We start from the raw sequence: 19,042 nt of genomic DNA on the forward strand, positions 1-19,042 counted from the left end.
AAGGTTCTGACTCCTTTTGTTCGTTAACATTCCTTCCTCATGCAACCTTTCAACTAAGAATCTGATGTGTTCACCGGAGTCCTTCCCCCTGTATATATGTGTGGATTTATATTTCAGGTTTTCTTTTTTTTAAAAAAAATTTTTGTTTTTATTTTTATTTATTGAGAAATCTTCACATACATACATTCTATACATGATGTACAATCAGTGGCTCACAGTCTCATCACATACTTGTGTATTCATCACCATGATCATTTTTTAGAACATTTGCACTACTCCAGAAAAAGAAATAAAAAGAAAAAAGAAAAAAACTCTAACATACCGTACACCTTACCCCTCTCTCTCTCATTGACTGCTAGTGTTTCCATCTACCCAACTTATTTTACCCTTTGTCCCTCCTATTATTTATTTATTTATTTTATCCATATTTCTTACTCATCTGTCCATACTCTAGATGTAAGGAACATCAGGACACAAGGTTTTCAAACTCACATTGTAAACGTTATATCTTTATACAATCGTCTTCAAGAATCTAGGCTATTGGACCACAGCTCAACAGTTTTAGGTACTTCCCTCTAGCCACTCCAATACACCATAAACCTAAAAAGGGATATCTATATAATGCATAAAAATAAACTCCAGGATAACCTCTTGACTCTGTTTGAAATCTCTCAGCCAGTGAAACTTTATTTTGTCTCATTTCTCTCTTCCCTCTTTTGGTCAAGAAGGCTTTCTCAATATATTGATACCTAGTCGTCACTCATCCCAAGATTTCTGTCCGATGTTGCCAAGGAGATTTACACCCCTGGGAGTCATGTCCCACATACGAGGGAGGACAGTGAGTTCATTTGCTGAGTTGACTTAGAGAGAGAGGCCACATCTGAGTAAGAAAAGAGGTTCTCTGGGGGTGACTCTTAGGTCTAATTTTAATAGGCTTAGCCTATCCTTTGCAGGAATAAGTTTCATTGGGGCAAACCCCAAGTTCGAGGGCATGGCCTATTGATTTGGTTGTCTCCTGCATGCAAGAATATCAGGAATTCTCCAAGTGGGGAAGTTGAATATTTCCTCCTTTCTTCCCATTCTCTCAAGGGGACTTTGCAAATACTTCTTTATTCATTGCCCATGTCACTCTGGGAATTATTGGGGCTTCACACTAACCTGGAAAAACCAACAAAATTTCACTCCCTGTTCAAGATTTCAAGATTCCATGTACTTATGGTGTTCAACTAAACTGGCCATACAACTTAAATTAGGAAATGTACTACCCAAAATATAAATTTTGCACCAAATAAACATCTCTCCCTTTTTTCTCACACAGAAGTTGAAGTTTTAAAATATGGACAATGTCATCCTTTATGTAGTCTTCTGATATACCTTAGCCCTATCCAGATCAGCTTCATTCTTATCTCAATGTCTGATCACGTTTCCAACTTTTTAAACTGTTCCTATATGGGGTACTGCTGACTTTCATAGCTTCAGAGGTCTAACTCTGAGTCTCAAGTGTCATATAAATACCCGAAGTTTCTGGTAAGACCATGTTATATACAAAGAGCTCAGTATCTCAGAATTTAGAATTAACAGTTACACTTACTGAATGTGTGTGACTGTTGTAAGAGCTTATGATCTAGGATCCTTTACAATAGACCTCAACCTGATAATCCATACTCTTGACTTTAGTTCACTGAATTTTTGTATTATAGTTAGTCCATGTGATTGAAGCATGATAAAATTTGTCTCTTTGTTCCTGACATTTCATTCAGCATACAGCTTTCAAGCCTCCTTCACCTAGTTGCATACCTCACAACTTTATTCCTTCTTGTGGCGGCTTGTCTGTTGTATGTATACACCACATTTCCCCCTTTCATTCCTGTCATCGTACCCTTAGGCCACCTCCATTCATTGTGGATCAGTAACACTCCTGCCAGAAATACCACGGTGCAGATGTCCATTTGTGTCCCCACACTCATTTCCTCTAGGTATATACTGAGCAACAAGGTTTCAGGATCATATGGCAATCCCTGGCTAGCCTCCTGTGGAACCAACACACTGCCCTCCAAGGGGCTGCACCTCTCATTTCCCTATTGACAGCGAATAGGTGCATTCTTTCTAGCATTTATTTCTCTCTGTTCATTTTTTCCTCTATGTTCATTTTCAACAGTTTTATTCACACATCAGAAATGCAGCCTACATGTGTAGATATGACTTCGCCACAATACTCTATCTGAAGACATTTCATTTTTTTCCACAAAGAATCCATGCCCCTTTCCCGATCCCCCTGCCTGTGGACATTTAGTTTTGGCATAATGCTTTCTTTATATTTAGTGGAAGTATATTACAATGTAACTGTTGACTGTAGACCCTAGCTTGCATTGATTGTACCTTTTCCCATATACCATCTATTTTTAACACCCTGCAAAACTGACATTCATTTGTTCTCTCTCATGCAAAAACATTTTTTAAATTTATACATTTAACCACCATCGTTGTACATTCTAAGCATTCCTAAATTATACTATCTCAGTCTTGATATTCTGTCTCTTTCCTTCTGGTTTCATTCATGCCCCTAGCCCGTCTCCCTCTGTGCTGGTTTGAAAGGAAGTATGCCCCCTAAGAAAAGCCATGTTTTAATATAAGTCCCATTTCATAAGGTAGAATAATCCCTATTCAATGCTGTATGTTTGAAACTGTAATGAAATGTGATTTAGTCAAAAGAATGGTTGTTAAACTGGATTAAGGGACGACATGTCTCCACCCATTTGGGTGGGTCTTGATTGGTTTATTGGAGCCCTATAAAAGAGGAAACATTTTGGAGAGGGAGATTCAGAGAGAGCAGAGCGATGTAGCCATGAGATGCAGAGAGTCCATGAGCCAGCAACCTTTGGAGATGAAGAAGGAAAGTGCCTCCCGGGGAGCTTCATGAAACCGGAAGCCAGGAGAGGAAGTAGCAGATGATGCCTTGCTTGCCATGTGCCCTTCCAGCCAAGAGAGACTGTGACTGTGTTCGCCATGTGCCTTTCCAGATGAGAGAGAAACCCTGAACTTCATCAGCCTTCTTGAACCAAGGTATCTTTCCCTGGATGCCTATGATTGGACATTTCTATAGACTTGTTTTAATAGGGACATTTTCTCGGCCTTAGAACTATAAACCAGCAATTTATTAAATTTCCCTTTTAAAGGCCATTCCGTTTCTGGTATATTGCATTCTGGCAGCTAGCAAACTAGAACACCCTCCATCATACTTACATTCAGCTTCATTCAGTATAATTATATTATTGTGCTACAATCATGTAGTATTGTGCTATCCACTTCTGAAATTTTACAGTTGGTCCTGTTACACAGTCTGTATTCCTTCAGCACCAGTTGCCCAAAGTCTGCCCTATTTCTGTCTCTCATAACCTATGTTCTTAATTTCAATTCTCCAAGTTCACTTATTGTTAGTATTGGGGTGATGTTGACTTCATAGAATGTGTTAGGTAGCTTTCCCTCCTCTTCAGTTTTTTTGAAGCGTTTGAGCAGGATTAGTACTAATTCTTGAATATTTGATAGAATTCACATGTGAAGCCATCTGGTCCTTGACTTTTCTCTTTTGGGAGTCTCTTGATGACTGATTCAGTCCCTTTATTTGTGATTGGTTTGTTGAGGTCATCTATTTCTTCTCAAGTTAATGTTGGTAGTTCATGCCTTTCTAGAAAGTTGTCCATTTCATCTACATTGTCTAGTTTATTAGTATATAGTTGCTCATAGTATTTTCTCATTACCTGGCTTATTTTTGCAGGGTCAGTGGTTATGTCTCGTCTTCCATTTCTGATTTTATTTATTTGCATCCTCTCTTTTTCTTTTTGTCAACCAGCTAAGGGTTCATCGATTTTATTGATTTTCTTAAAAACAAAACAAAACAAAACAATTTCAGCTTTTGATGATTTTCTCGATTGTTTTCATGTTCTCAATTTCTGTTCTAATATTCATTATTCTCTTTTGTTTGCTTTGGGGTGAGTTTGCTGTTCTTTCTCTAGGTTTTCCAAGAGAACAGTTAATTCCTTAATTTTTGCTCTTTCTTCTTTTTTAATATAGGCATTTAAAGCAATAAATTTCCCTCTTAGTACTTCCTTTGCTGCATCCCATAAATTTTGATATGTTGTGTTTTCATTTTCATTTGCCTTGCAATATTTGCTGATCTTTTTTTTGTAATTTCTTCCTTGATCCACTGGCTGTTTAAGAGAGTGTTGTTTAGCCTCCATGTATTTGTGAATTTTCTGGCCCTCTGCCTGTTATTGATTTCCAACTTCATTCCATTATGATCTAAGAAAGTGTTTTGTATGATTTCAATCTTTTTTAATTTATTGAGACTTACTTTGTGACCCAGCATATGGTCTGTCCTTAAGAATGATCCATGAGCACTTGAGAAAAATGTTTATCCTGCTGTTGTGGGGTATAATGTTCTCTAAATTCTGTTAAGTCTGGTTCATTTATTGTATTACTCAAATTCTCTGTTTCTTTATTGATCCTCTGTCTAGATGTTCTATCCATTGATGAAAGCAGGAAATTGAATTCTCCAACTATTATGGCAGAGGTGTCTGTTTCTCCCTTCAATTTTCTCAGTGATTGTCTGAAAATGTTTTATTGTCCCTCTCTCTCTTTTTTTTTTTTTTTTGCATGGGCAGGCTCTGGGAATTGAACCCTAGGTCTCTGACACAGCAGGACCTAGGGTCCAACCACTGTTGCCCGCCCTGTCTCTCTCATTTTTGAAGGACAGTTTTGCTGTATATAGAGTTCTTGGTTGACAGTGTTTTTCTTTTAGAGTCTCAAATATATCGTACCATTGCCTTCTTGCCTCCATGGTTTCTGCTGAGAAATACACATATAGTCTTATTGGGCTTCCCTTGTATGTGATGGATTGCTTTTTCTTGCTGCTTTCAAAATTTCTCTCTTTTTCTTTGACATCTGATAGTCTGATTAGTAAGTGTCTTTGAGTATGTGTATTTGGATCTTTTCTGTTTGGGGTACGCGGAATATCTTGGATCTGTAGTTTTATGTCTTTCATAAGAGATGGGAAATTTTCATTGATTATTTCCTCTGTTAGTCTTTCTCCTCCTTTTTCCTTCCCTTCTCCTTCTGGGACACACACAACACATATATTCATGCGCCTCATGTTGTCATTGAATTCCCTAAGACCCTACTTACATTTTTCCATTATTTTCCGTGTATTTTCTTTTGCTTGTCAGATTTCATATGTCCAGTCCTCTAGTTCACTAATCCTTTCTTCTGCCTCTTCAAATCTGTCATTGTAGGTTTCCATTGCTTTTTTTTCATCTCTTTTATTGTGCCTTTCATTCCCATAAGTTCTGTGATTTGTTTTTTCAAACTTTCAATTTCTTCTTTTTTGTTTGCCCAATGCCTTCTTTATATCCTCCCTTAACTTATTCATTTGATTTTTTTTTTTTATGTGGGCAGGCAACGGAAATCGAACCCAGGTCCTCTGGCATGGCAGGCAAGCATTCTTGCCTGCTGAGCCACCGTGGCCCCCCCATTCATTTGATTTTTGATGAGATTTTCTGTCTGTTCTAACATCCTGGATTATTCGTTTCAACTCTTGTATGTCATTTGAATTGTTGATATTGACTGGGCCATATCTTCCATTTTCCTAGAATGACTTATTATTTTTTGCTGGGGCCTAAGCATTTGATTTCCTTAATTAGTTTATTCTGGAGGTTGTTTTCACTCTCTAACCTAGGATTTTCTTGCTGGATGGTTTTGTTCTCTATCTGTTCTTTGACACTCAGTTCAACTTATTCTAGCCCTGTAGCGTAGGTTCTGTTTATCTGGTCAGAATTTTTCAGTTCCTGCTTCTCTGTTATTGTCCTGCCAGTATGGAGCCTTTTTTTTTTTTTGAGGAGGGTCTCCTCGTATATTATAGATCCCAGTCAGATTTTCCATGACCAGACTGGCCTACATCTCAGGAAGAAAGAGTCACCAGCACCAGTTTTCCCTGTGGATGAGACCCATTAGATTGTCAGATTTTTCCTATGAAGCCACTAGACTCTATGCTTTTCCTATCCTGCCCAGCGTATGGTGCTTGTCTGCCTGTGGCTTCCCACCAGCGTAAAGTGATGTGGTGCCTTTAATTTCAGCAGATTCTCCCTGCCTGGGGCATGATTGAGACAGAGGTCAGATGTAGGGTGGCATTAATCATTTCAGTTTTCCAGTGGGTGGGCTGAATTCCATGAGGGATGGATTCCATTTGTGCTGAGCCCCACCTTTTGGGAAAGGTATAGCCTTTAGGGAATTAACTCCTTTCACCTGACTAGTTATTTTATCTCTCAGACAACGTTAATTCTGCCCTTGCCTGGGGCAGTAATGGAGCCTGAAAAGGCTTCCACTTCTATCTAATGAGCTGTTAAGTAGTAGAAACAAAGCAAAAATCAAAAGTCTTTTCTTTTCCCTCTGGGAATCTGCCAGCCATGCCCCTGGGGAAGGAGTGCCAGCCTCCACGGCTTGGAGGATTTATAGTTCTGTGTGGGATCTCAGCTGGTCCAGCTTGTCCAGACTGGTGTATGCTGTGTTTTTGGTCACTGATGTATCCCCAGCAGTTGTTCTATACTATTCCTGGCTATTTACTAGCTGTTCTAGAGAATGACTAAATTCCACACCTCCTTAAGCAACCATCTTGCCCCCCTGAAAACCAGGTTTTCTTTTTAATAATAGTTATATCTTCTAACTTGAAAAGTATTTTTTACCCAAATATTTTCTGAATTTCTTCTCATCAGCCCAGTTTGGGCTTTCAGTGCAGTTATTGTTTTTAACTGACATTGATTTCGAATTTATTAGGAATGATTCATGTAGATTAATAGAACACCCTGTCTAGTTCTTCTCTCTTTGTTATTCCTCTCTATAATCTTTACTCTCCAGTAACTCCTTCTGTAGCAGTTTCTTTGCATAGAAACCTTTTCTGACCTGCTAGTCTAAAATAAATGACTTGACCATCTGTGGTAAAAGCTGATTTTGATCTCAAAATCCTTATGTGTTTGTCTTCACGAAGGCATAAAAAACTTGCTTTTCATAGTAAGATCTTTGAGTGGGCTTCTTTCTTGTTAAACTGCTTTTATGATGTCCTTCCTTTTAACTCAGTTGAAACTTCTGAAGTTTCTTTTGGATCATATTAGACTTTTTCCCCTCTGGAACTGGGACACCATTGCTGTTAAGTAATTCTGTTCCTTCTTGAGTGAATAGATGGTTAAAATTCAGAATGTGTTGATAGTTCTCATATTGGGATTCTATAGAGTTTCATCAAATGTTAGCTATGTTTAGAGAAGGAGGGGAAAGTAGTGAGAATAGGGAAAAGTAGACAACTGTCTTGAAGTAACTACTAAATAGTTGTCCTTTTTCTCAGTTATTTTCCAGGGAAATGTGATTAGCAAGAGGAAAGGACATATAAACTTATTTCATTGCTTTGCATTTAATATTGACAAATGGCTTAGGTTTTCTTAATGTAAACCTTATTTATGTTGGAGGTAATACTTTAAATCAATGTATCCTTGAGGGGTATAGCTGCCCTTAAATATGTCATAACCAGAGTAGAGGTAGTGATTAAAGGTTGCTAATATGAGGCAGAAGACCCAGGAGCCAGGCTGAGAGATACCTTTGTACTTATGTATACTTTCCACCATTGTAGGTTTTGCCATCACAGTAGCTGATATCAGGGAAGGAATATTAAGTGATGGGAAAGGTGGTAGCTCCTATTCAGAAGTGATCTGGTAGACCTTGGGTTGGCAATAGTGCTGATTTTATTTTGTTTCTTTATTTTGTTTTCTACTTTTTTTTTTAATTACAGAAGTTGTAGGTTTACAGAAAAATCATGTATATAAGAGTTCTTATATACCTCCCCTCACTGAAACAGCTTTCCCTAGTGTTAACACTTTGTGATACCTTTGTTACAATTAATGAGACAATATTATTATGATTGTACTATTAAATGATAGTCCATAGTTCATGTTAGAATTCATTGTTTGTGTTGTACAGTTCTGTGTTTGTTGCTTTCAGAATGTTTGTTCAAGCTACATATTTATACAAACTAAAATTTCCACTTTTTACTACATTCAAATACATAATTTAGAGATGTTGATAGCATTCATATTGTTATGCTATCATCACCACCATGTGTTACCAAATATAACCACAAGCAGAAACTATACTTCTTAAGCATTGACTTCCTATTCCCTAAACTGACCCTGGCTCCTCATAACCCTGTTCTAGTTTCTGACACTATGAATTTGCTTCTAATTATTTCCTGACAGTGAGATCATGCAATATTTATCCTTTTGTGTCTGGCATATTTCACTCAACATGGTGTTTTCAAGATTCATCCATGTTGTCCCATGTATTATAACTTCATTCCTTTTTATAGCTGAATAATATTCTGTTGAGTGTATATACCATATTTTGTTTACCCATTCATCTGTTGATGGAGGCATGGGTTGCTTCCATCTTTTGGCATTTGTGAATAATGTGCTGTGAACATTGGTGTGCAAATATCTGTTCACGTCCCTGCTGTCAATTCTTTTGGGTGTTACCTAGAAGTGGAATTGCTGGGTCATATGGTAATTCTATACTTAATTTTCTGAGGAACTACCAAACTGTTTTCCACAGCTGCTCCATCATTTTACATATTCCCATGAAACATACAAGTTTCTCTGTATCTTCTGAAACACTTATTTTCGATTTCTTTTAATAGTAACCATAATAGTGGGTGTGAAATGGTACCTCATTGTGGTTTTGATTTGCATTTCCCAATGGCTAATGATGAGTATCTTTTCATGTACTTTTTGGTCATTTCATATATTTTTCTTTGGAGAAATGTCTGTTCATTGCTTTAACCCATTTTTAAATTGAGTTGTTCTTCTGTTGTTGAGTTGTAGGATTTCCTTATATATTCTGGATAGTAAACCCTTTCTGGATATGTAGGTTCTAGCCATTTTCTCCCACTCTGTGGGTTGTTATTTTACTTTGATCGTGAAGAATTTTGATCTACAAAAGCTTTTTACTTTTTATTTTTTTGCATGGGCAGGCACCAGAAACTGAAGATGTGCAAAAGCTTTTAATTTTGGTGAAGTCCTCTTTATCTATTTCTTCTATTGTTTGTACTTGTGTTATAAATTCTAAGAAACCATTGCCTATTAGTAGGTCATGAAGATGCTTCCCTTTGTTTTATTGTAGGAATGTTATAGTTTTGTCTTTCATATTTAGGTCTTAGATCTATTTTGAGTTGTTTTTTATATATGGTATGAAGTAGGGGTCTGTCTTCATTCCTTTGCATATGAATATCCAGTGTTTTTTTACTATATATATTATTCATTCTTTTAATCTCTAGAGATTTTGAAATCATCATCATATTTTAGCTATTGTAGTTCCTTTTTATGTTGTGCCTCATGTTATATGTGTATATGTATATTTATGTATATGACATTAAGAGGACCTGTGTTATTGATTAGGAGATTTAGTGGGCTTATATTTTCTTTTGCCTATATTTCTTTTACTTGCTGGTTTATTTGTATAATTCAGCGTTTCAGATAAAATTATTACTAAATTACTGTCTTTACATTATTCAGAGCTTACTATATTATATATTTAAGAGCATATTCCTGTGTGACACCTAAGACTCAGAGTTGGAGTTCTGCCTCTCTGAAAGTCAGCATTGCTATATACAGCAACTGTTAAAGAAATTGAAAAAGAGGTCAGGCTTCAATTAGAGATAAGAATGAAGCCAATCTAATTGGGACTAAGATAAATCAGAATACAAGGTAAAGGATGACAGTTTCTGTCTTTTACAACTTCACCTACTGTTCTAGTTTACTAGCTGCCAGAATGCAGTATACCAGAAACGGAATGGCTTTTAAAAAGGGAAATTTAATAAGTTTCTAATTTACAATTCTAAGGCTGAGAAAGTGTCCCAATTAAAAAAAGTCTATAGAAATGTCCAATCAAAGGCATTCAGGGAATGATACCTTGGTTCAAGAAGGCCGATTAAGTTCAGGGTTTCTCTCTCAAGTGAGAAGGTACATGGTAAACACAATCACGATTTCTCTCTCGGCTGGAAGGGCACATGGCAAGTACGGTGTCTAGCTTTCTGTCCTGGGTTCCAGTTTCATGAAGCTCCCTGGGAGGCTTTTTCCTTCTTCATTTCCAAGGGTCGCCAGCTCGTGGACTCTCTGCTTTGTGGTGCTGTAGGATTCTCTGCTCTCTCCGAATCTCTCATTCTCCAGAATGTTCCCTCTTTTATAGGACTCCAGAAACAAATGAAGACCCACCCAAATGGGTGGAGATATGTTGTCACCTAATCTGGCTTAACAACCACTCTTGATTAAATCACATCTTCAGGGAGATGATCTGATTATGGTTTCAAATATACAGTATAGAATAGGGATCATTCTACCTTTGTGAAATGGGATTTTGATTAAAACATGGCTTTTCTACGGTACATACATCCTTTCAAACCGCACACCTACTATATGAGACCAAAGGAAGAGAGCTTTATTTTATCTAAAACCTAAAGTGTCTGTAATACACAATCTAACTCAACCTATCTGTACAGTTCATTTAAACAACCCAAATAAATGGAGCCCAGAATGGGGAGCAGAGGCTTGTAACTCTGTATATCTTAATGTAATTCCTAGATGTATCCCAGAGTATTTTAAGAAGTATTGGCAATGTCCCTTGAGGAACTGGAGAAAAAATATGGAACTATTAAACTTTCCCACCTAGGAAATCCGTAGTACTCTTAAGCACTAGAGACTTCCAAGTCAATAGGCTTGATCTTGAGGCTTGCTCTTATGAAATGTATTTCTATAATGGAGAAGCTAAGCCTACCTATAATTATGCCTAAGAGTTACTTACAGAGAACCTCTTTTGTTGCTCAGATGTGACCTCTCTTTCTCTAAGCCCAACTCTGAAAGTAAAATCATTACTCTTCCCACTATGTGGGACATGACATCCAGGGGTGTGAGTCTCCCCGGTAACATGGGATGTGACTCTCAAGGATGAGGCTGGCCCTGGCACTCTGGGATTGACAATGCCTGCCTGACCAAAAGGGTGAAAAGGAATGTAACAAAGTAGGGTATCAATGTCTAAGAGAGTTGAATCAAGATGTGATTTTGGAGGCTGCTTATGCAAGCTTCAGCTAAATATTGCTAATATAGTTTGGTAAGGTTTGCCAAACTCTAACCAACATCATTCCAGTTAACCTTAAGAACACCCAGGGCTGTAGCTGAGATGCTTCAAATGTTGCATGCACTAAGATTACCTTGCAGAAACCTAAAACCTCCAGATGGGTTCCTAGGCCAGGCAAGTCCTGAAACCCAGAGGTACAAGTCTCTCCAAGAACATAAACCAGTTCTATCCCTCTGTCCCATAATGTTGACACCCCTTTTCAACAAGAAAAAGTTAGAATGGGCATAATATACAAATATCCCTAAAGATTGGGAGAAGGATCGAAGGAGGAGGAGAAATTGTAACAAAGAATTTAGGAGTTAACAAATGAGTATGATTGCTGAATCACTGTTGATATTTGTTCTAGCCTCCAGTTAGAAAGAAAAATAAGAAATTGTGGAACCCTAACCCATACTAAACTTTGAAATCTGTTCCATGTAACTAATTGTTAAAATTCTTGAAAGTCATTGCTTTTTTTAATATATATATTTCACAATAAAAAATGTTAAAAAAGAGCATAGATTCTTGAATTAGACTGCCTGATTGGATCTTAGTGCCATTTATCAGCTGTGTGACCTGGAAAGTTAGGCTTTTTGTGATTCAGTTGTCTCATTTGCAACATCAGGATAATAATAGTACCTGCCTCACAGAGCTGTTGTTAGGATTAACTAGATTAATGTACTTCATTCACTTAGAACAATGTCTGACATAAAATATGCTATATAAGAACTTGCTTCTGTTATCATCATTATTCTTTTTAAGTAATTATTATTAACATTTGCATTTTATTTTATAGTCATATCAACTTATTCTTTTTTATTATCTTTTTTTTTTGGTTTCTTCCTCACTGCTAATATTTTTGTTATGACTTCTTTCTTGATGTCTTACTATTAGTCTTAAATTGTATCTTTTGGTTCTTCTTGGAGTAGTTTTTTCAAGTATGAATTGTCTGTCTTGTTTACCACTGCTATTTGACACAAAGTAGTTGCTCAGTAAAGATGTGATGAATGAATGCATGCAGGGAATCTTTGCATATCTGCTAGGCTTGTGCAGAAAAGGGCACCAGAGGGAGTCCATAAGGCAGGTGGAGGAAAAAAAGGATTTGCTTCTTTCTGTATGCATCCTGTTTGCTTCCTATGATCATCATCCTAGCAACCATTCTTCACCCAAGTTGTGTCAGTTCCTTCCCATAGCAATACTTGATTCCAATTTACATTGTTCTAGCATTTGCAGTTTCAACCTCATACAGCTCCACGTTAGCAGTACCAACATCAACCAATTGCTTCTGCCTCCTCAGAGATTGATTAATACCTCCAAAGGGTTTTTGCTCCAGAGTCAATAGCACCTGACAAACAAAGCACCCTTTTCAAAGATAGTCATTTCAATTCCACTGGATCCTTTCCAAACTTCTCAGCTTTAATAATTTTAGTGTCCTCCCTTTGTTTTCCTAGCCTTGGGATTACACTTCTTGCACTGTTCCTTCCATAGTGTCTTTGTGTTGTTTTTGGCCCCTTTATTTATCTAGTTAACAATTTGATTTCTACATGGTAGATTCTCTCTTACAATACCTGGTTTCTGGCTCTTGACTACACTCTGACAGATACAGCTTATCTATTTTATGAAGTTATGCCACCTTTCTGAGGGTAGGCTCCATCAATAACTACCCCCTTATAACAGAGGTAACAAACTACAGCTGGTGGGCCAAATCCAACCTGTGGCCCGGTTTTGTAAATAAAAATATTGTTGAAATACCAGCACATCTATTCATTTAAATATTTATGTCTGCTGTTATTATGCAAAGGCTGAGTTGAATAGTAATGATAGAGACCACAAGACCCCCACAAAAGCCTATAGTGTCTATTATCTAACCCTTTACAGAAGAAGTTTGCTTATCCCTCTGTTATATCAACAGCTAACAGAATTTTTTGGCACATTATAGGCATTCAAAAAATGTCTGTCAAGTGAGTGAATATATGAAGAAAAGGGCCAAAAAGGGAGATGGTAGAAAGAAAGAGCAGTAAGAAATATGGGAAAAAAATATTTTAATAGGAATGAAAATTTGATTTATTAAGATCCAAATCAAGAAGGGGGAAAAAGAAAGTTAAATGGGCAATTTTTTTTTTTTTTTACATGGGCAGGCACGGGGAATCAAACCTGGGTCCTCGAGCATGGCAGGCAAGCGCTCTTACCTGCTGAGCCACCGTGGTCCGCCCTGGGCAAACTTTTATGTTTTACTAATTTTCTCTTTAAAATTAAAAAAAAAAAAATTATATGTAATTAGATAGTTTTGTTTACAATATATTAACTTTTTAATCAAATGTTAAAATTGTTTTAGCCATATGAAATAAAAATTGTGCATACTATGTGTGCTTGTTTTTTTTAACTTTTTTTATGAATTAAAAAAATTAACAAACAAAACATTAAGATATCATTCCATTCTACATATACAATCAGTAATTCTTAATATCATCACATAGTTGCATATTCATCATTTCTTAGAACATTTGCATCGATTTAGAAAAAGAAATAAAATGATAACAGAGAAAAAAAAGATTATACATACCATACCCCTTACCCCTCGCTTTCATTTACCACTAGCATTTCAAACTAAATTTAACATTTGTTCCCCCTATTATTTATTTTTATTCCATATGTTCTACTCTTCTGTTGCTATAGTAGCTAAAAGGAGCATCAGACACAAAGGTTTTCACATTCACAGAGTCTCATTGTGAAAGCTGTATCATTGTTCAATCATCATCAAGAAACATGGCTACTGGAACACAGCTCCACATTTTCAGGCAGTTCCCTCCAGCCTCTCTCATACATCTTGAACAACAAGGTGATATCTACTTAATGCATAAGAAATAACCGCCAGGATAGCCTCTCAACTCTGTTTGGAATCTCTAAGCCATTGACACTTAATCTCATTTCACTTTTCCCCCTTTGGTCAAGAAGGTTCTCTCAATCCCTTGATGTTAATTCTCAGCTCATTCTAGGGTTTTTCTCAGTCCCTTGATGCTGAGTCTCAGCTCATTCCAGGATCTCTGTCCCATGTTGCCAGGAAGGTCCACACCCCTGGGAGTCATGTCCCACGTAGACAGGGAGAGGGTGGTGAGATTGCTTGTCATGTTGACTGGAGAGAGAGGCCACATCTGAGCAACAAAAGAGCTCTCCTGGGGGTGACTCTTAGGCCTAAATTTTAAGTAGACTTGACCTATCCTTTGTGGGGTTAAGTTTCATATGAACAAACCCCAAGACTAGGGGCTCAGCCTATAACTTTGGTTGTCCACATTGCTTGTGAGAATATCAAGAATTCAACCTGGGGAAGTTGAATTTCTCCCCACTCTCACCATTCCCCGAAGGGGGCTTGCAAATACTTTTTCCAGTCACTGATCATATCACTCTGGGATTCATCAGGGCATCACTCTGGACAAACCAAGAAAATCTCATGTCCTACCTGAGATTCCAAGTACTTATGACGTTCAGACAAACTATCTACATGAGATATATTAGGAAATGCTCTAGTCAAAATATAAATTTTGTAACAAATAAACATTTTTTGCTTTAGTCTCACACATAAGGTGACATTTTAAAGTATTATCATCTATTTTCAGCACCCTGCAATAATGACATTCCTTTGTTCTTCCTTGTGCAAAAACATTTTTAAAATTTGTACATTGTACATTTCACTATTATTATACACTCTAGGCATTCCTAGATTATACCATCTCGATCTTTACCATCTATCTTTCTTTCTGATTTCATTTATGTCCCCAGCCCTCCTCCCTCTATCATTCTCACATGCAGCTTCATTCAGTGTTTTAAGATAATTACATTACAGTTAGGTAGTATTGTGCTGTCCATTTCTGAGTTTTTATATTCAGTCCTGTTGCACAATCTGTATCCCTTCAGCTCCAATTACCCAATATCTCACCCTATTTCTATCTCCTGATGGTCTCTGTTACCAAGGAAGTATTCCAAGTTTATTCACTAATGTCAGTTCATATCAGTGAGACCATACAGTATTTGTCCTTTTGTTCCTGGCTAATCACACTCAGGATAATGTCCTTAAGGTCCATTCATGTTGTTACATACTTCATAACTTTATTCTGTCTTACAGCTGCATAATAGTCCATCTTATGTAAATGTCACAGATTGTTTAGTCATCTGTCTGTTGATGGACATTTTGGCTGTTTCCATCTCTTGGTAATTGTTAATAATGCTGCTATAAACATTGATGTGTAAAATGTCCATTTGTGTCCTTGGCCTCCTGTTCTTTGAGTAGAGACAGCATATAGATGGGTCCTGTTTTTTAATCCATTCTGCCAGACTATGTCTTTTGACTGGAGAGTTTAAGCCATTAACATTCAGTGTTATTACTGCATGGGTAGTACTTTCTTCTACTATTTTGCCTTCTGGATTTTATATGTCATATCTAATTTTCCTTCTTTTTACCTTTACTCATAGTCTTCCTTTCTACACTCTTCTCCACACCTCTCTCTTCTGTCTTCGTATCTGTCTCTAGTGTTCCCTTTAGTATTTCTTGCAGAGCTGGTCTCTGGGTCACCAATTCTCTCAGTGATTTTTTGTCTGAAAATGTTTTAATTTTTCCCTCATTTTTGAAGGACAGTTTTGCTGGATATAGAATTCTTGGTTGGCAGTTTTTCTCTTTTAATAATTTAAATATATTATCCCACTGTCTTCTCGCCTCCATGGTTTCTGCTGAGAGATCTGCGCATAGTCTGATTGGGCTTCCCTTGTATGTGATGGGTTGCTTTTCTCTTGCTGCTTTCAAGATCCTCTCTCTTTCTTTGACCTCTGACATTCTGATTATTAAATGTCTTGGAGTATGTCTATTTGGATCTATTCTCTTTGGGGTACGCTGCACTTCTTGGATCTGTAATTTTAAGTCTTTCATAAGAGTTGGGAAATTTTCAGTGATAATTTCCTCCATTAGTTTTTCTCCTCCTTTTCCCTTCTCTTCTCCTTCTGGGACACCCACGACATGTATATTCATGCGCTTCATATTGTCTTTCAATTCCCTGAGTCCCTGGTCATATTTTTCCATTTTTTTCCCTATAGTTTCTGTTTCTTGTCGGATTTCAGATGTTCCATCCTCCAGTTTTGGAATCCTATGTTCTGTCTCTCGAAATCTACCATTGTAGGTTTCCATTGTTTTTTTCATCTCTTCTACTATGTCTTTCATTCCCATAAGTTCTTTTTTTTTCAGATTTTCAGTTTCTTCTTTTTGTTCTTTCCTTGCCTTCTTTATATCCTCCCTCAGTTCATTGATTTGGTTTTTGATGAGGTTTTCCATGTCTGTTCGTACATTCTGAATTAATTGTTTCAGCTCCTGTATGTCATTTGAATTGTTGGTTTGTTCCTTTGATTGGGCCATATCTTCAGTTTTCCTAGTGTGATTTGTTATTTTTTGCTGGCATCTAGTCATTTAATTACCTTAATTAGTTTATTCTGGAGGTTGCTTTCACTTCTTTTATCTAGAGTTTTCTTGCTGGATGAATTTGTTGTCTATCTGTTCTTTGACATTCCATTCAGCTTTATCTGGACCTTTAGTTTAAGTTTTAACAGAGGAGAATTTTCCAGTTCTTGTTTTCTTGTTTCTTGCCCTGCTTGTGTGGTGCCTTTCACCCACACACATTTAGGAGGGTCTGCTTAGATATTATAGACCCCAGCCAGATTTTCCCAGACCAAACTGGCCTCCTATCAGGAGAAAAGAGTCACCTGCATCGGGTTTTCCCTGAGGTGAGGCCCAGCAGGTTGAAAGACTTTCCTGTGAAGTCTCTGGACTCAGTTTTTCTTATCCTGCCCAGTATGTGGTGCTTGTCTGACTGCAAGTCCCACCAGCGTAAGATGATGCGGTACCTTTAACTTTGGCAGACTCACCCTGCTGGGGGCGTGGTGGAGACAGAGGAGAGGTTGTAGGCTGGTTTTAATGGCTTCAAATTACCAAGCCCTGGTGTCTGAATTCCTTGAGGGAGGAATTCCACCTGAGTTGGGCTTCACCCCTCCCCTGGGGAAGGCACAGGCTCCAGACAAGCCCCCAAAAGAGCTCACTTCTGCCTATGTCTGGGGCAGTTGCAGCCTGAAACGTCCTGCTGCTGTATCCAGAGGCAGTCAAGCCTTTATAGATACACAGCTACAAATACCTCTGTTTCCTTCTTTTTTTTTTCCCCTTTTTCTGTCAGCCCTGCCCCCTTGGTGCCGGGGCAAAAATGAGTAACCTCCGCTTTGATCAGGTTCACCTAAGCTGGGGGCCTATTTTTAGTAGTCAGAATTAGTTAATTAGTTCCACAATTGGTGTTTGATTGTGCCCAGTCTCTGCTGCTGGTAAAGTCCTTTCCTTTCCCCTCTGGAAAGCAGCCTGTGGGGGAGAGGCACTGGCTCCCGCAGCTTTGGGAACTCATGGTTCGGGGGGGTGCTCGCCACCGGTCCAGCTGGTCCAGACTGGGGTACGCTGTGTGTCTGGTCACTGACGTGGCCCCAGGACCTGTTTTGTACTGTTTCTGGTTATTTAGTAGTTGTTCTGGAGGACGAACTAAAACACGCACGTTGTTAAGCCGCCATATTGACCCGGAACCCGCTTTTTTTTTTTTTAATACAAGAAATAACTTAAAATATAGTAATATCAGAGTAATAGCTTTTTAGTGATGAGTTTTGGGAATTTTAACCTGGCCATAGTACCTCTAAAGCAGAAACATAAAAAGGCATTTGCAACTTCCAGACAATATAGTTGATCGTGAAACATTTGCTAGATGTTAACAGCCTTATATTTTTGTTATGTATTTGGTGATAGAGATTCGTTAATTTTATGATGTCATCTGAATAGTTTATTAGTAGTATTTACTTAATAATTTACTGTATTTATAATTTTATATGTATCTTGCATGAAAGCATATATGCTATAAAATCTTATTAATTTCAGCACACTGAAGCATTTTAAATATACACTGAAAATAACATTGAGTCTGTCAGAAGTAGTGGTTAAATTTGTCAGTAACATTCTGTTACTAATGAGTTGAAATTAAAATCTTAGTTTTACTTTATATTCATCAATGAGTTTCTTTATAGTACTTTTACCTAAAGATTAATTAAAGCAGAAGTTCTTTCTGTCTCCTTTCAACACCCATGTATATTTATTTACTATATTAGCTTTCTATTGCTACTCTAACAAATTACTACAAACTTAATGGCTTAAAACAGCAAGAATTTATTATCTTATAGTTCTGGAGGGCAGAAACCTGAAATGGGTCTTATAGGTTAAAATCAAGGTACAAACAAGCTGTCTGTGTTCCTTTCTGAAGACTGTATGGGAGAATTCATTCCATTCCTTCTCCAGCTTCCAGAGGCTGCTCATTTTCTTTGGCTTTTTTTTTTTTTCCACAGCATTTTGACCTTTGCTTTCAACATCATGTCTTTCTTTCTATCTCTCCTTTCTCCCTCTCATAAGAACCCCGGTGAATACACTCAGCCTGCCCAAATAATCTAAGATAATCTATGCATTTCAAGATCTTTATTAATGTCATCTGTACAACCCCTTTTTGCCAGATAAGGTAACATATCCATAGGCTTTGGAGAATAGTACAGAGATACATATCTTTGGGAGTCACCACTATTATTATTCATGCTGCCAGAATGCAGTATACCAGAAATGAAACAGCTTTATAAAAAGGGAATTTATTAAGGTGCAAATTAACAGCTCTAAGGACATAGAAATGTCCAAGCTAAGGCATCCAGAAAATGATACCTTAATTCCAAAAAAAAAAAAGGCCAATGACATTTGGGGCTTCTCTGTCAGCTGGGAAGGCATATGGTTTGTATTGGT

At 37.4% G+C, this 19,042-nt stretch overlaps 1 protein-coding gene and 1 long non-coding RNA gene across 7 annotated transcripts in view; one reads left to right on the forward strand and one right to left on the reverse strand.

Annotated features, from left to right (window-relative positions):
* Positions 1-19,042, forward strand: part of ANAPC10 (anaphase promoting complex subunit 10) — a 218,519-nt gene that overhangs the window by 104,691 nt on the left and 94,786 nt on the right. The window lies entirely within an intron of this gene.
* LOC143666275 (uncharacterized) overlaps positions 1-19,042 on the reverse strand; it is a 144,531-nt gene that overhangs the window by 28,130 nt on the left and 97,359 nt on the right. The gene's annotated exons all lie outside the window — the stretch shown is intronic.

The sequence above is a fragment of the Tamandua tetradactyla genome, chromosome 22 (assembly GCF_023851605.1).
Source record: "Tamandua tetradactyla isolate mTamTet1 chromosome 22, mTamTet1.pri, whole genome shotgun sequence".
Lineage (NCBI taxonomy): Eukaryota > Metazoa > Chordata > Mammalia > Pilosa > Myrmecophagidae > Tamandua > Tamandua tetradactyla.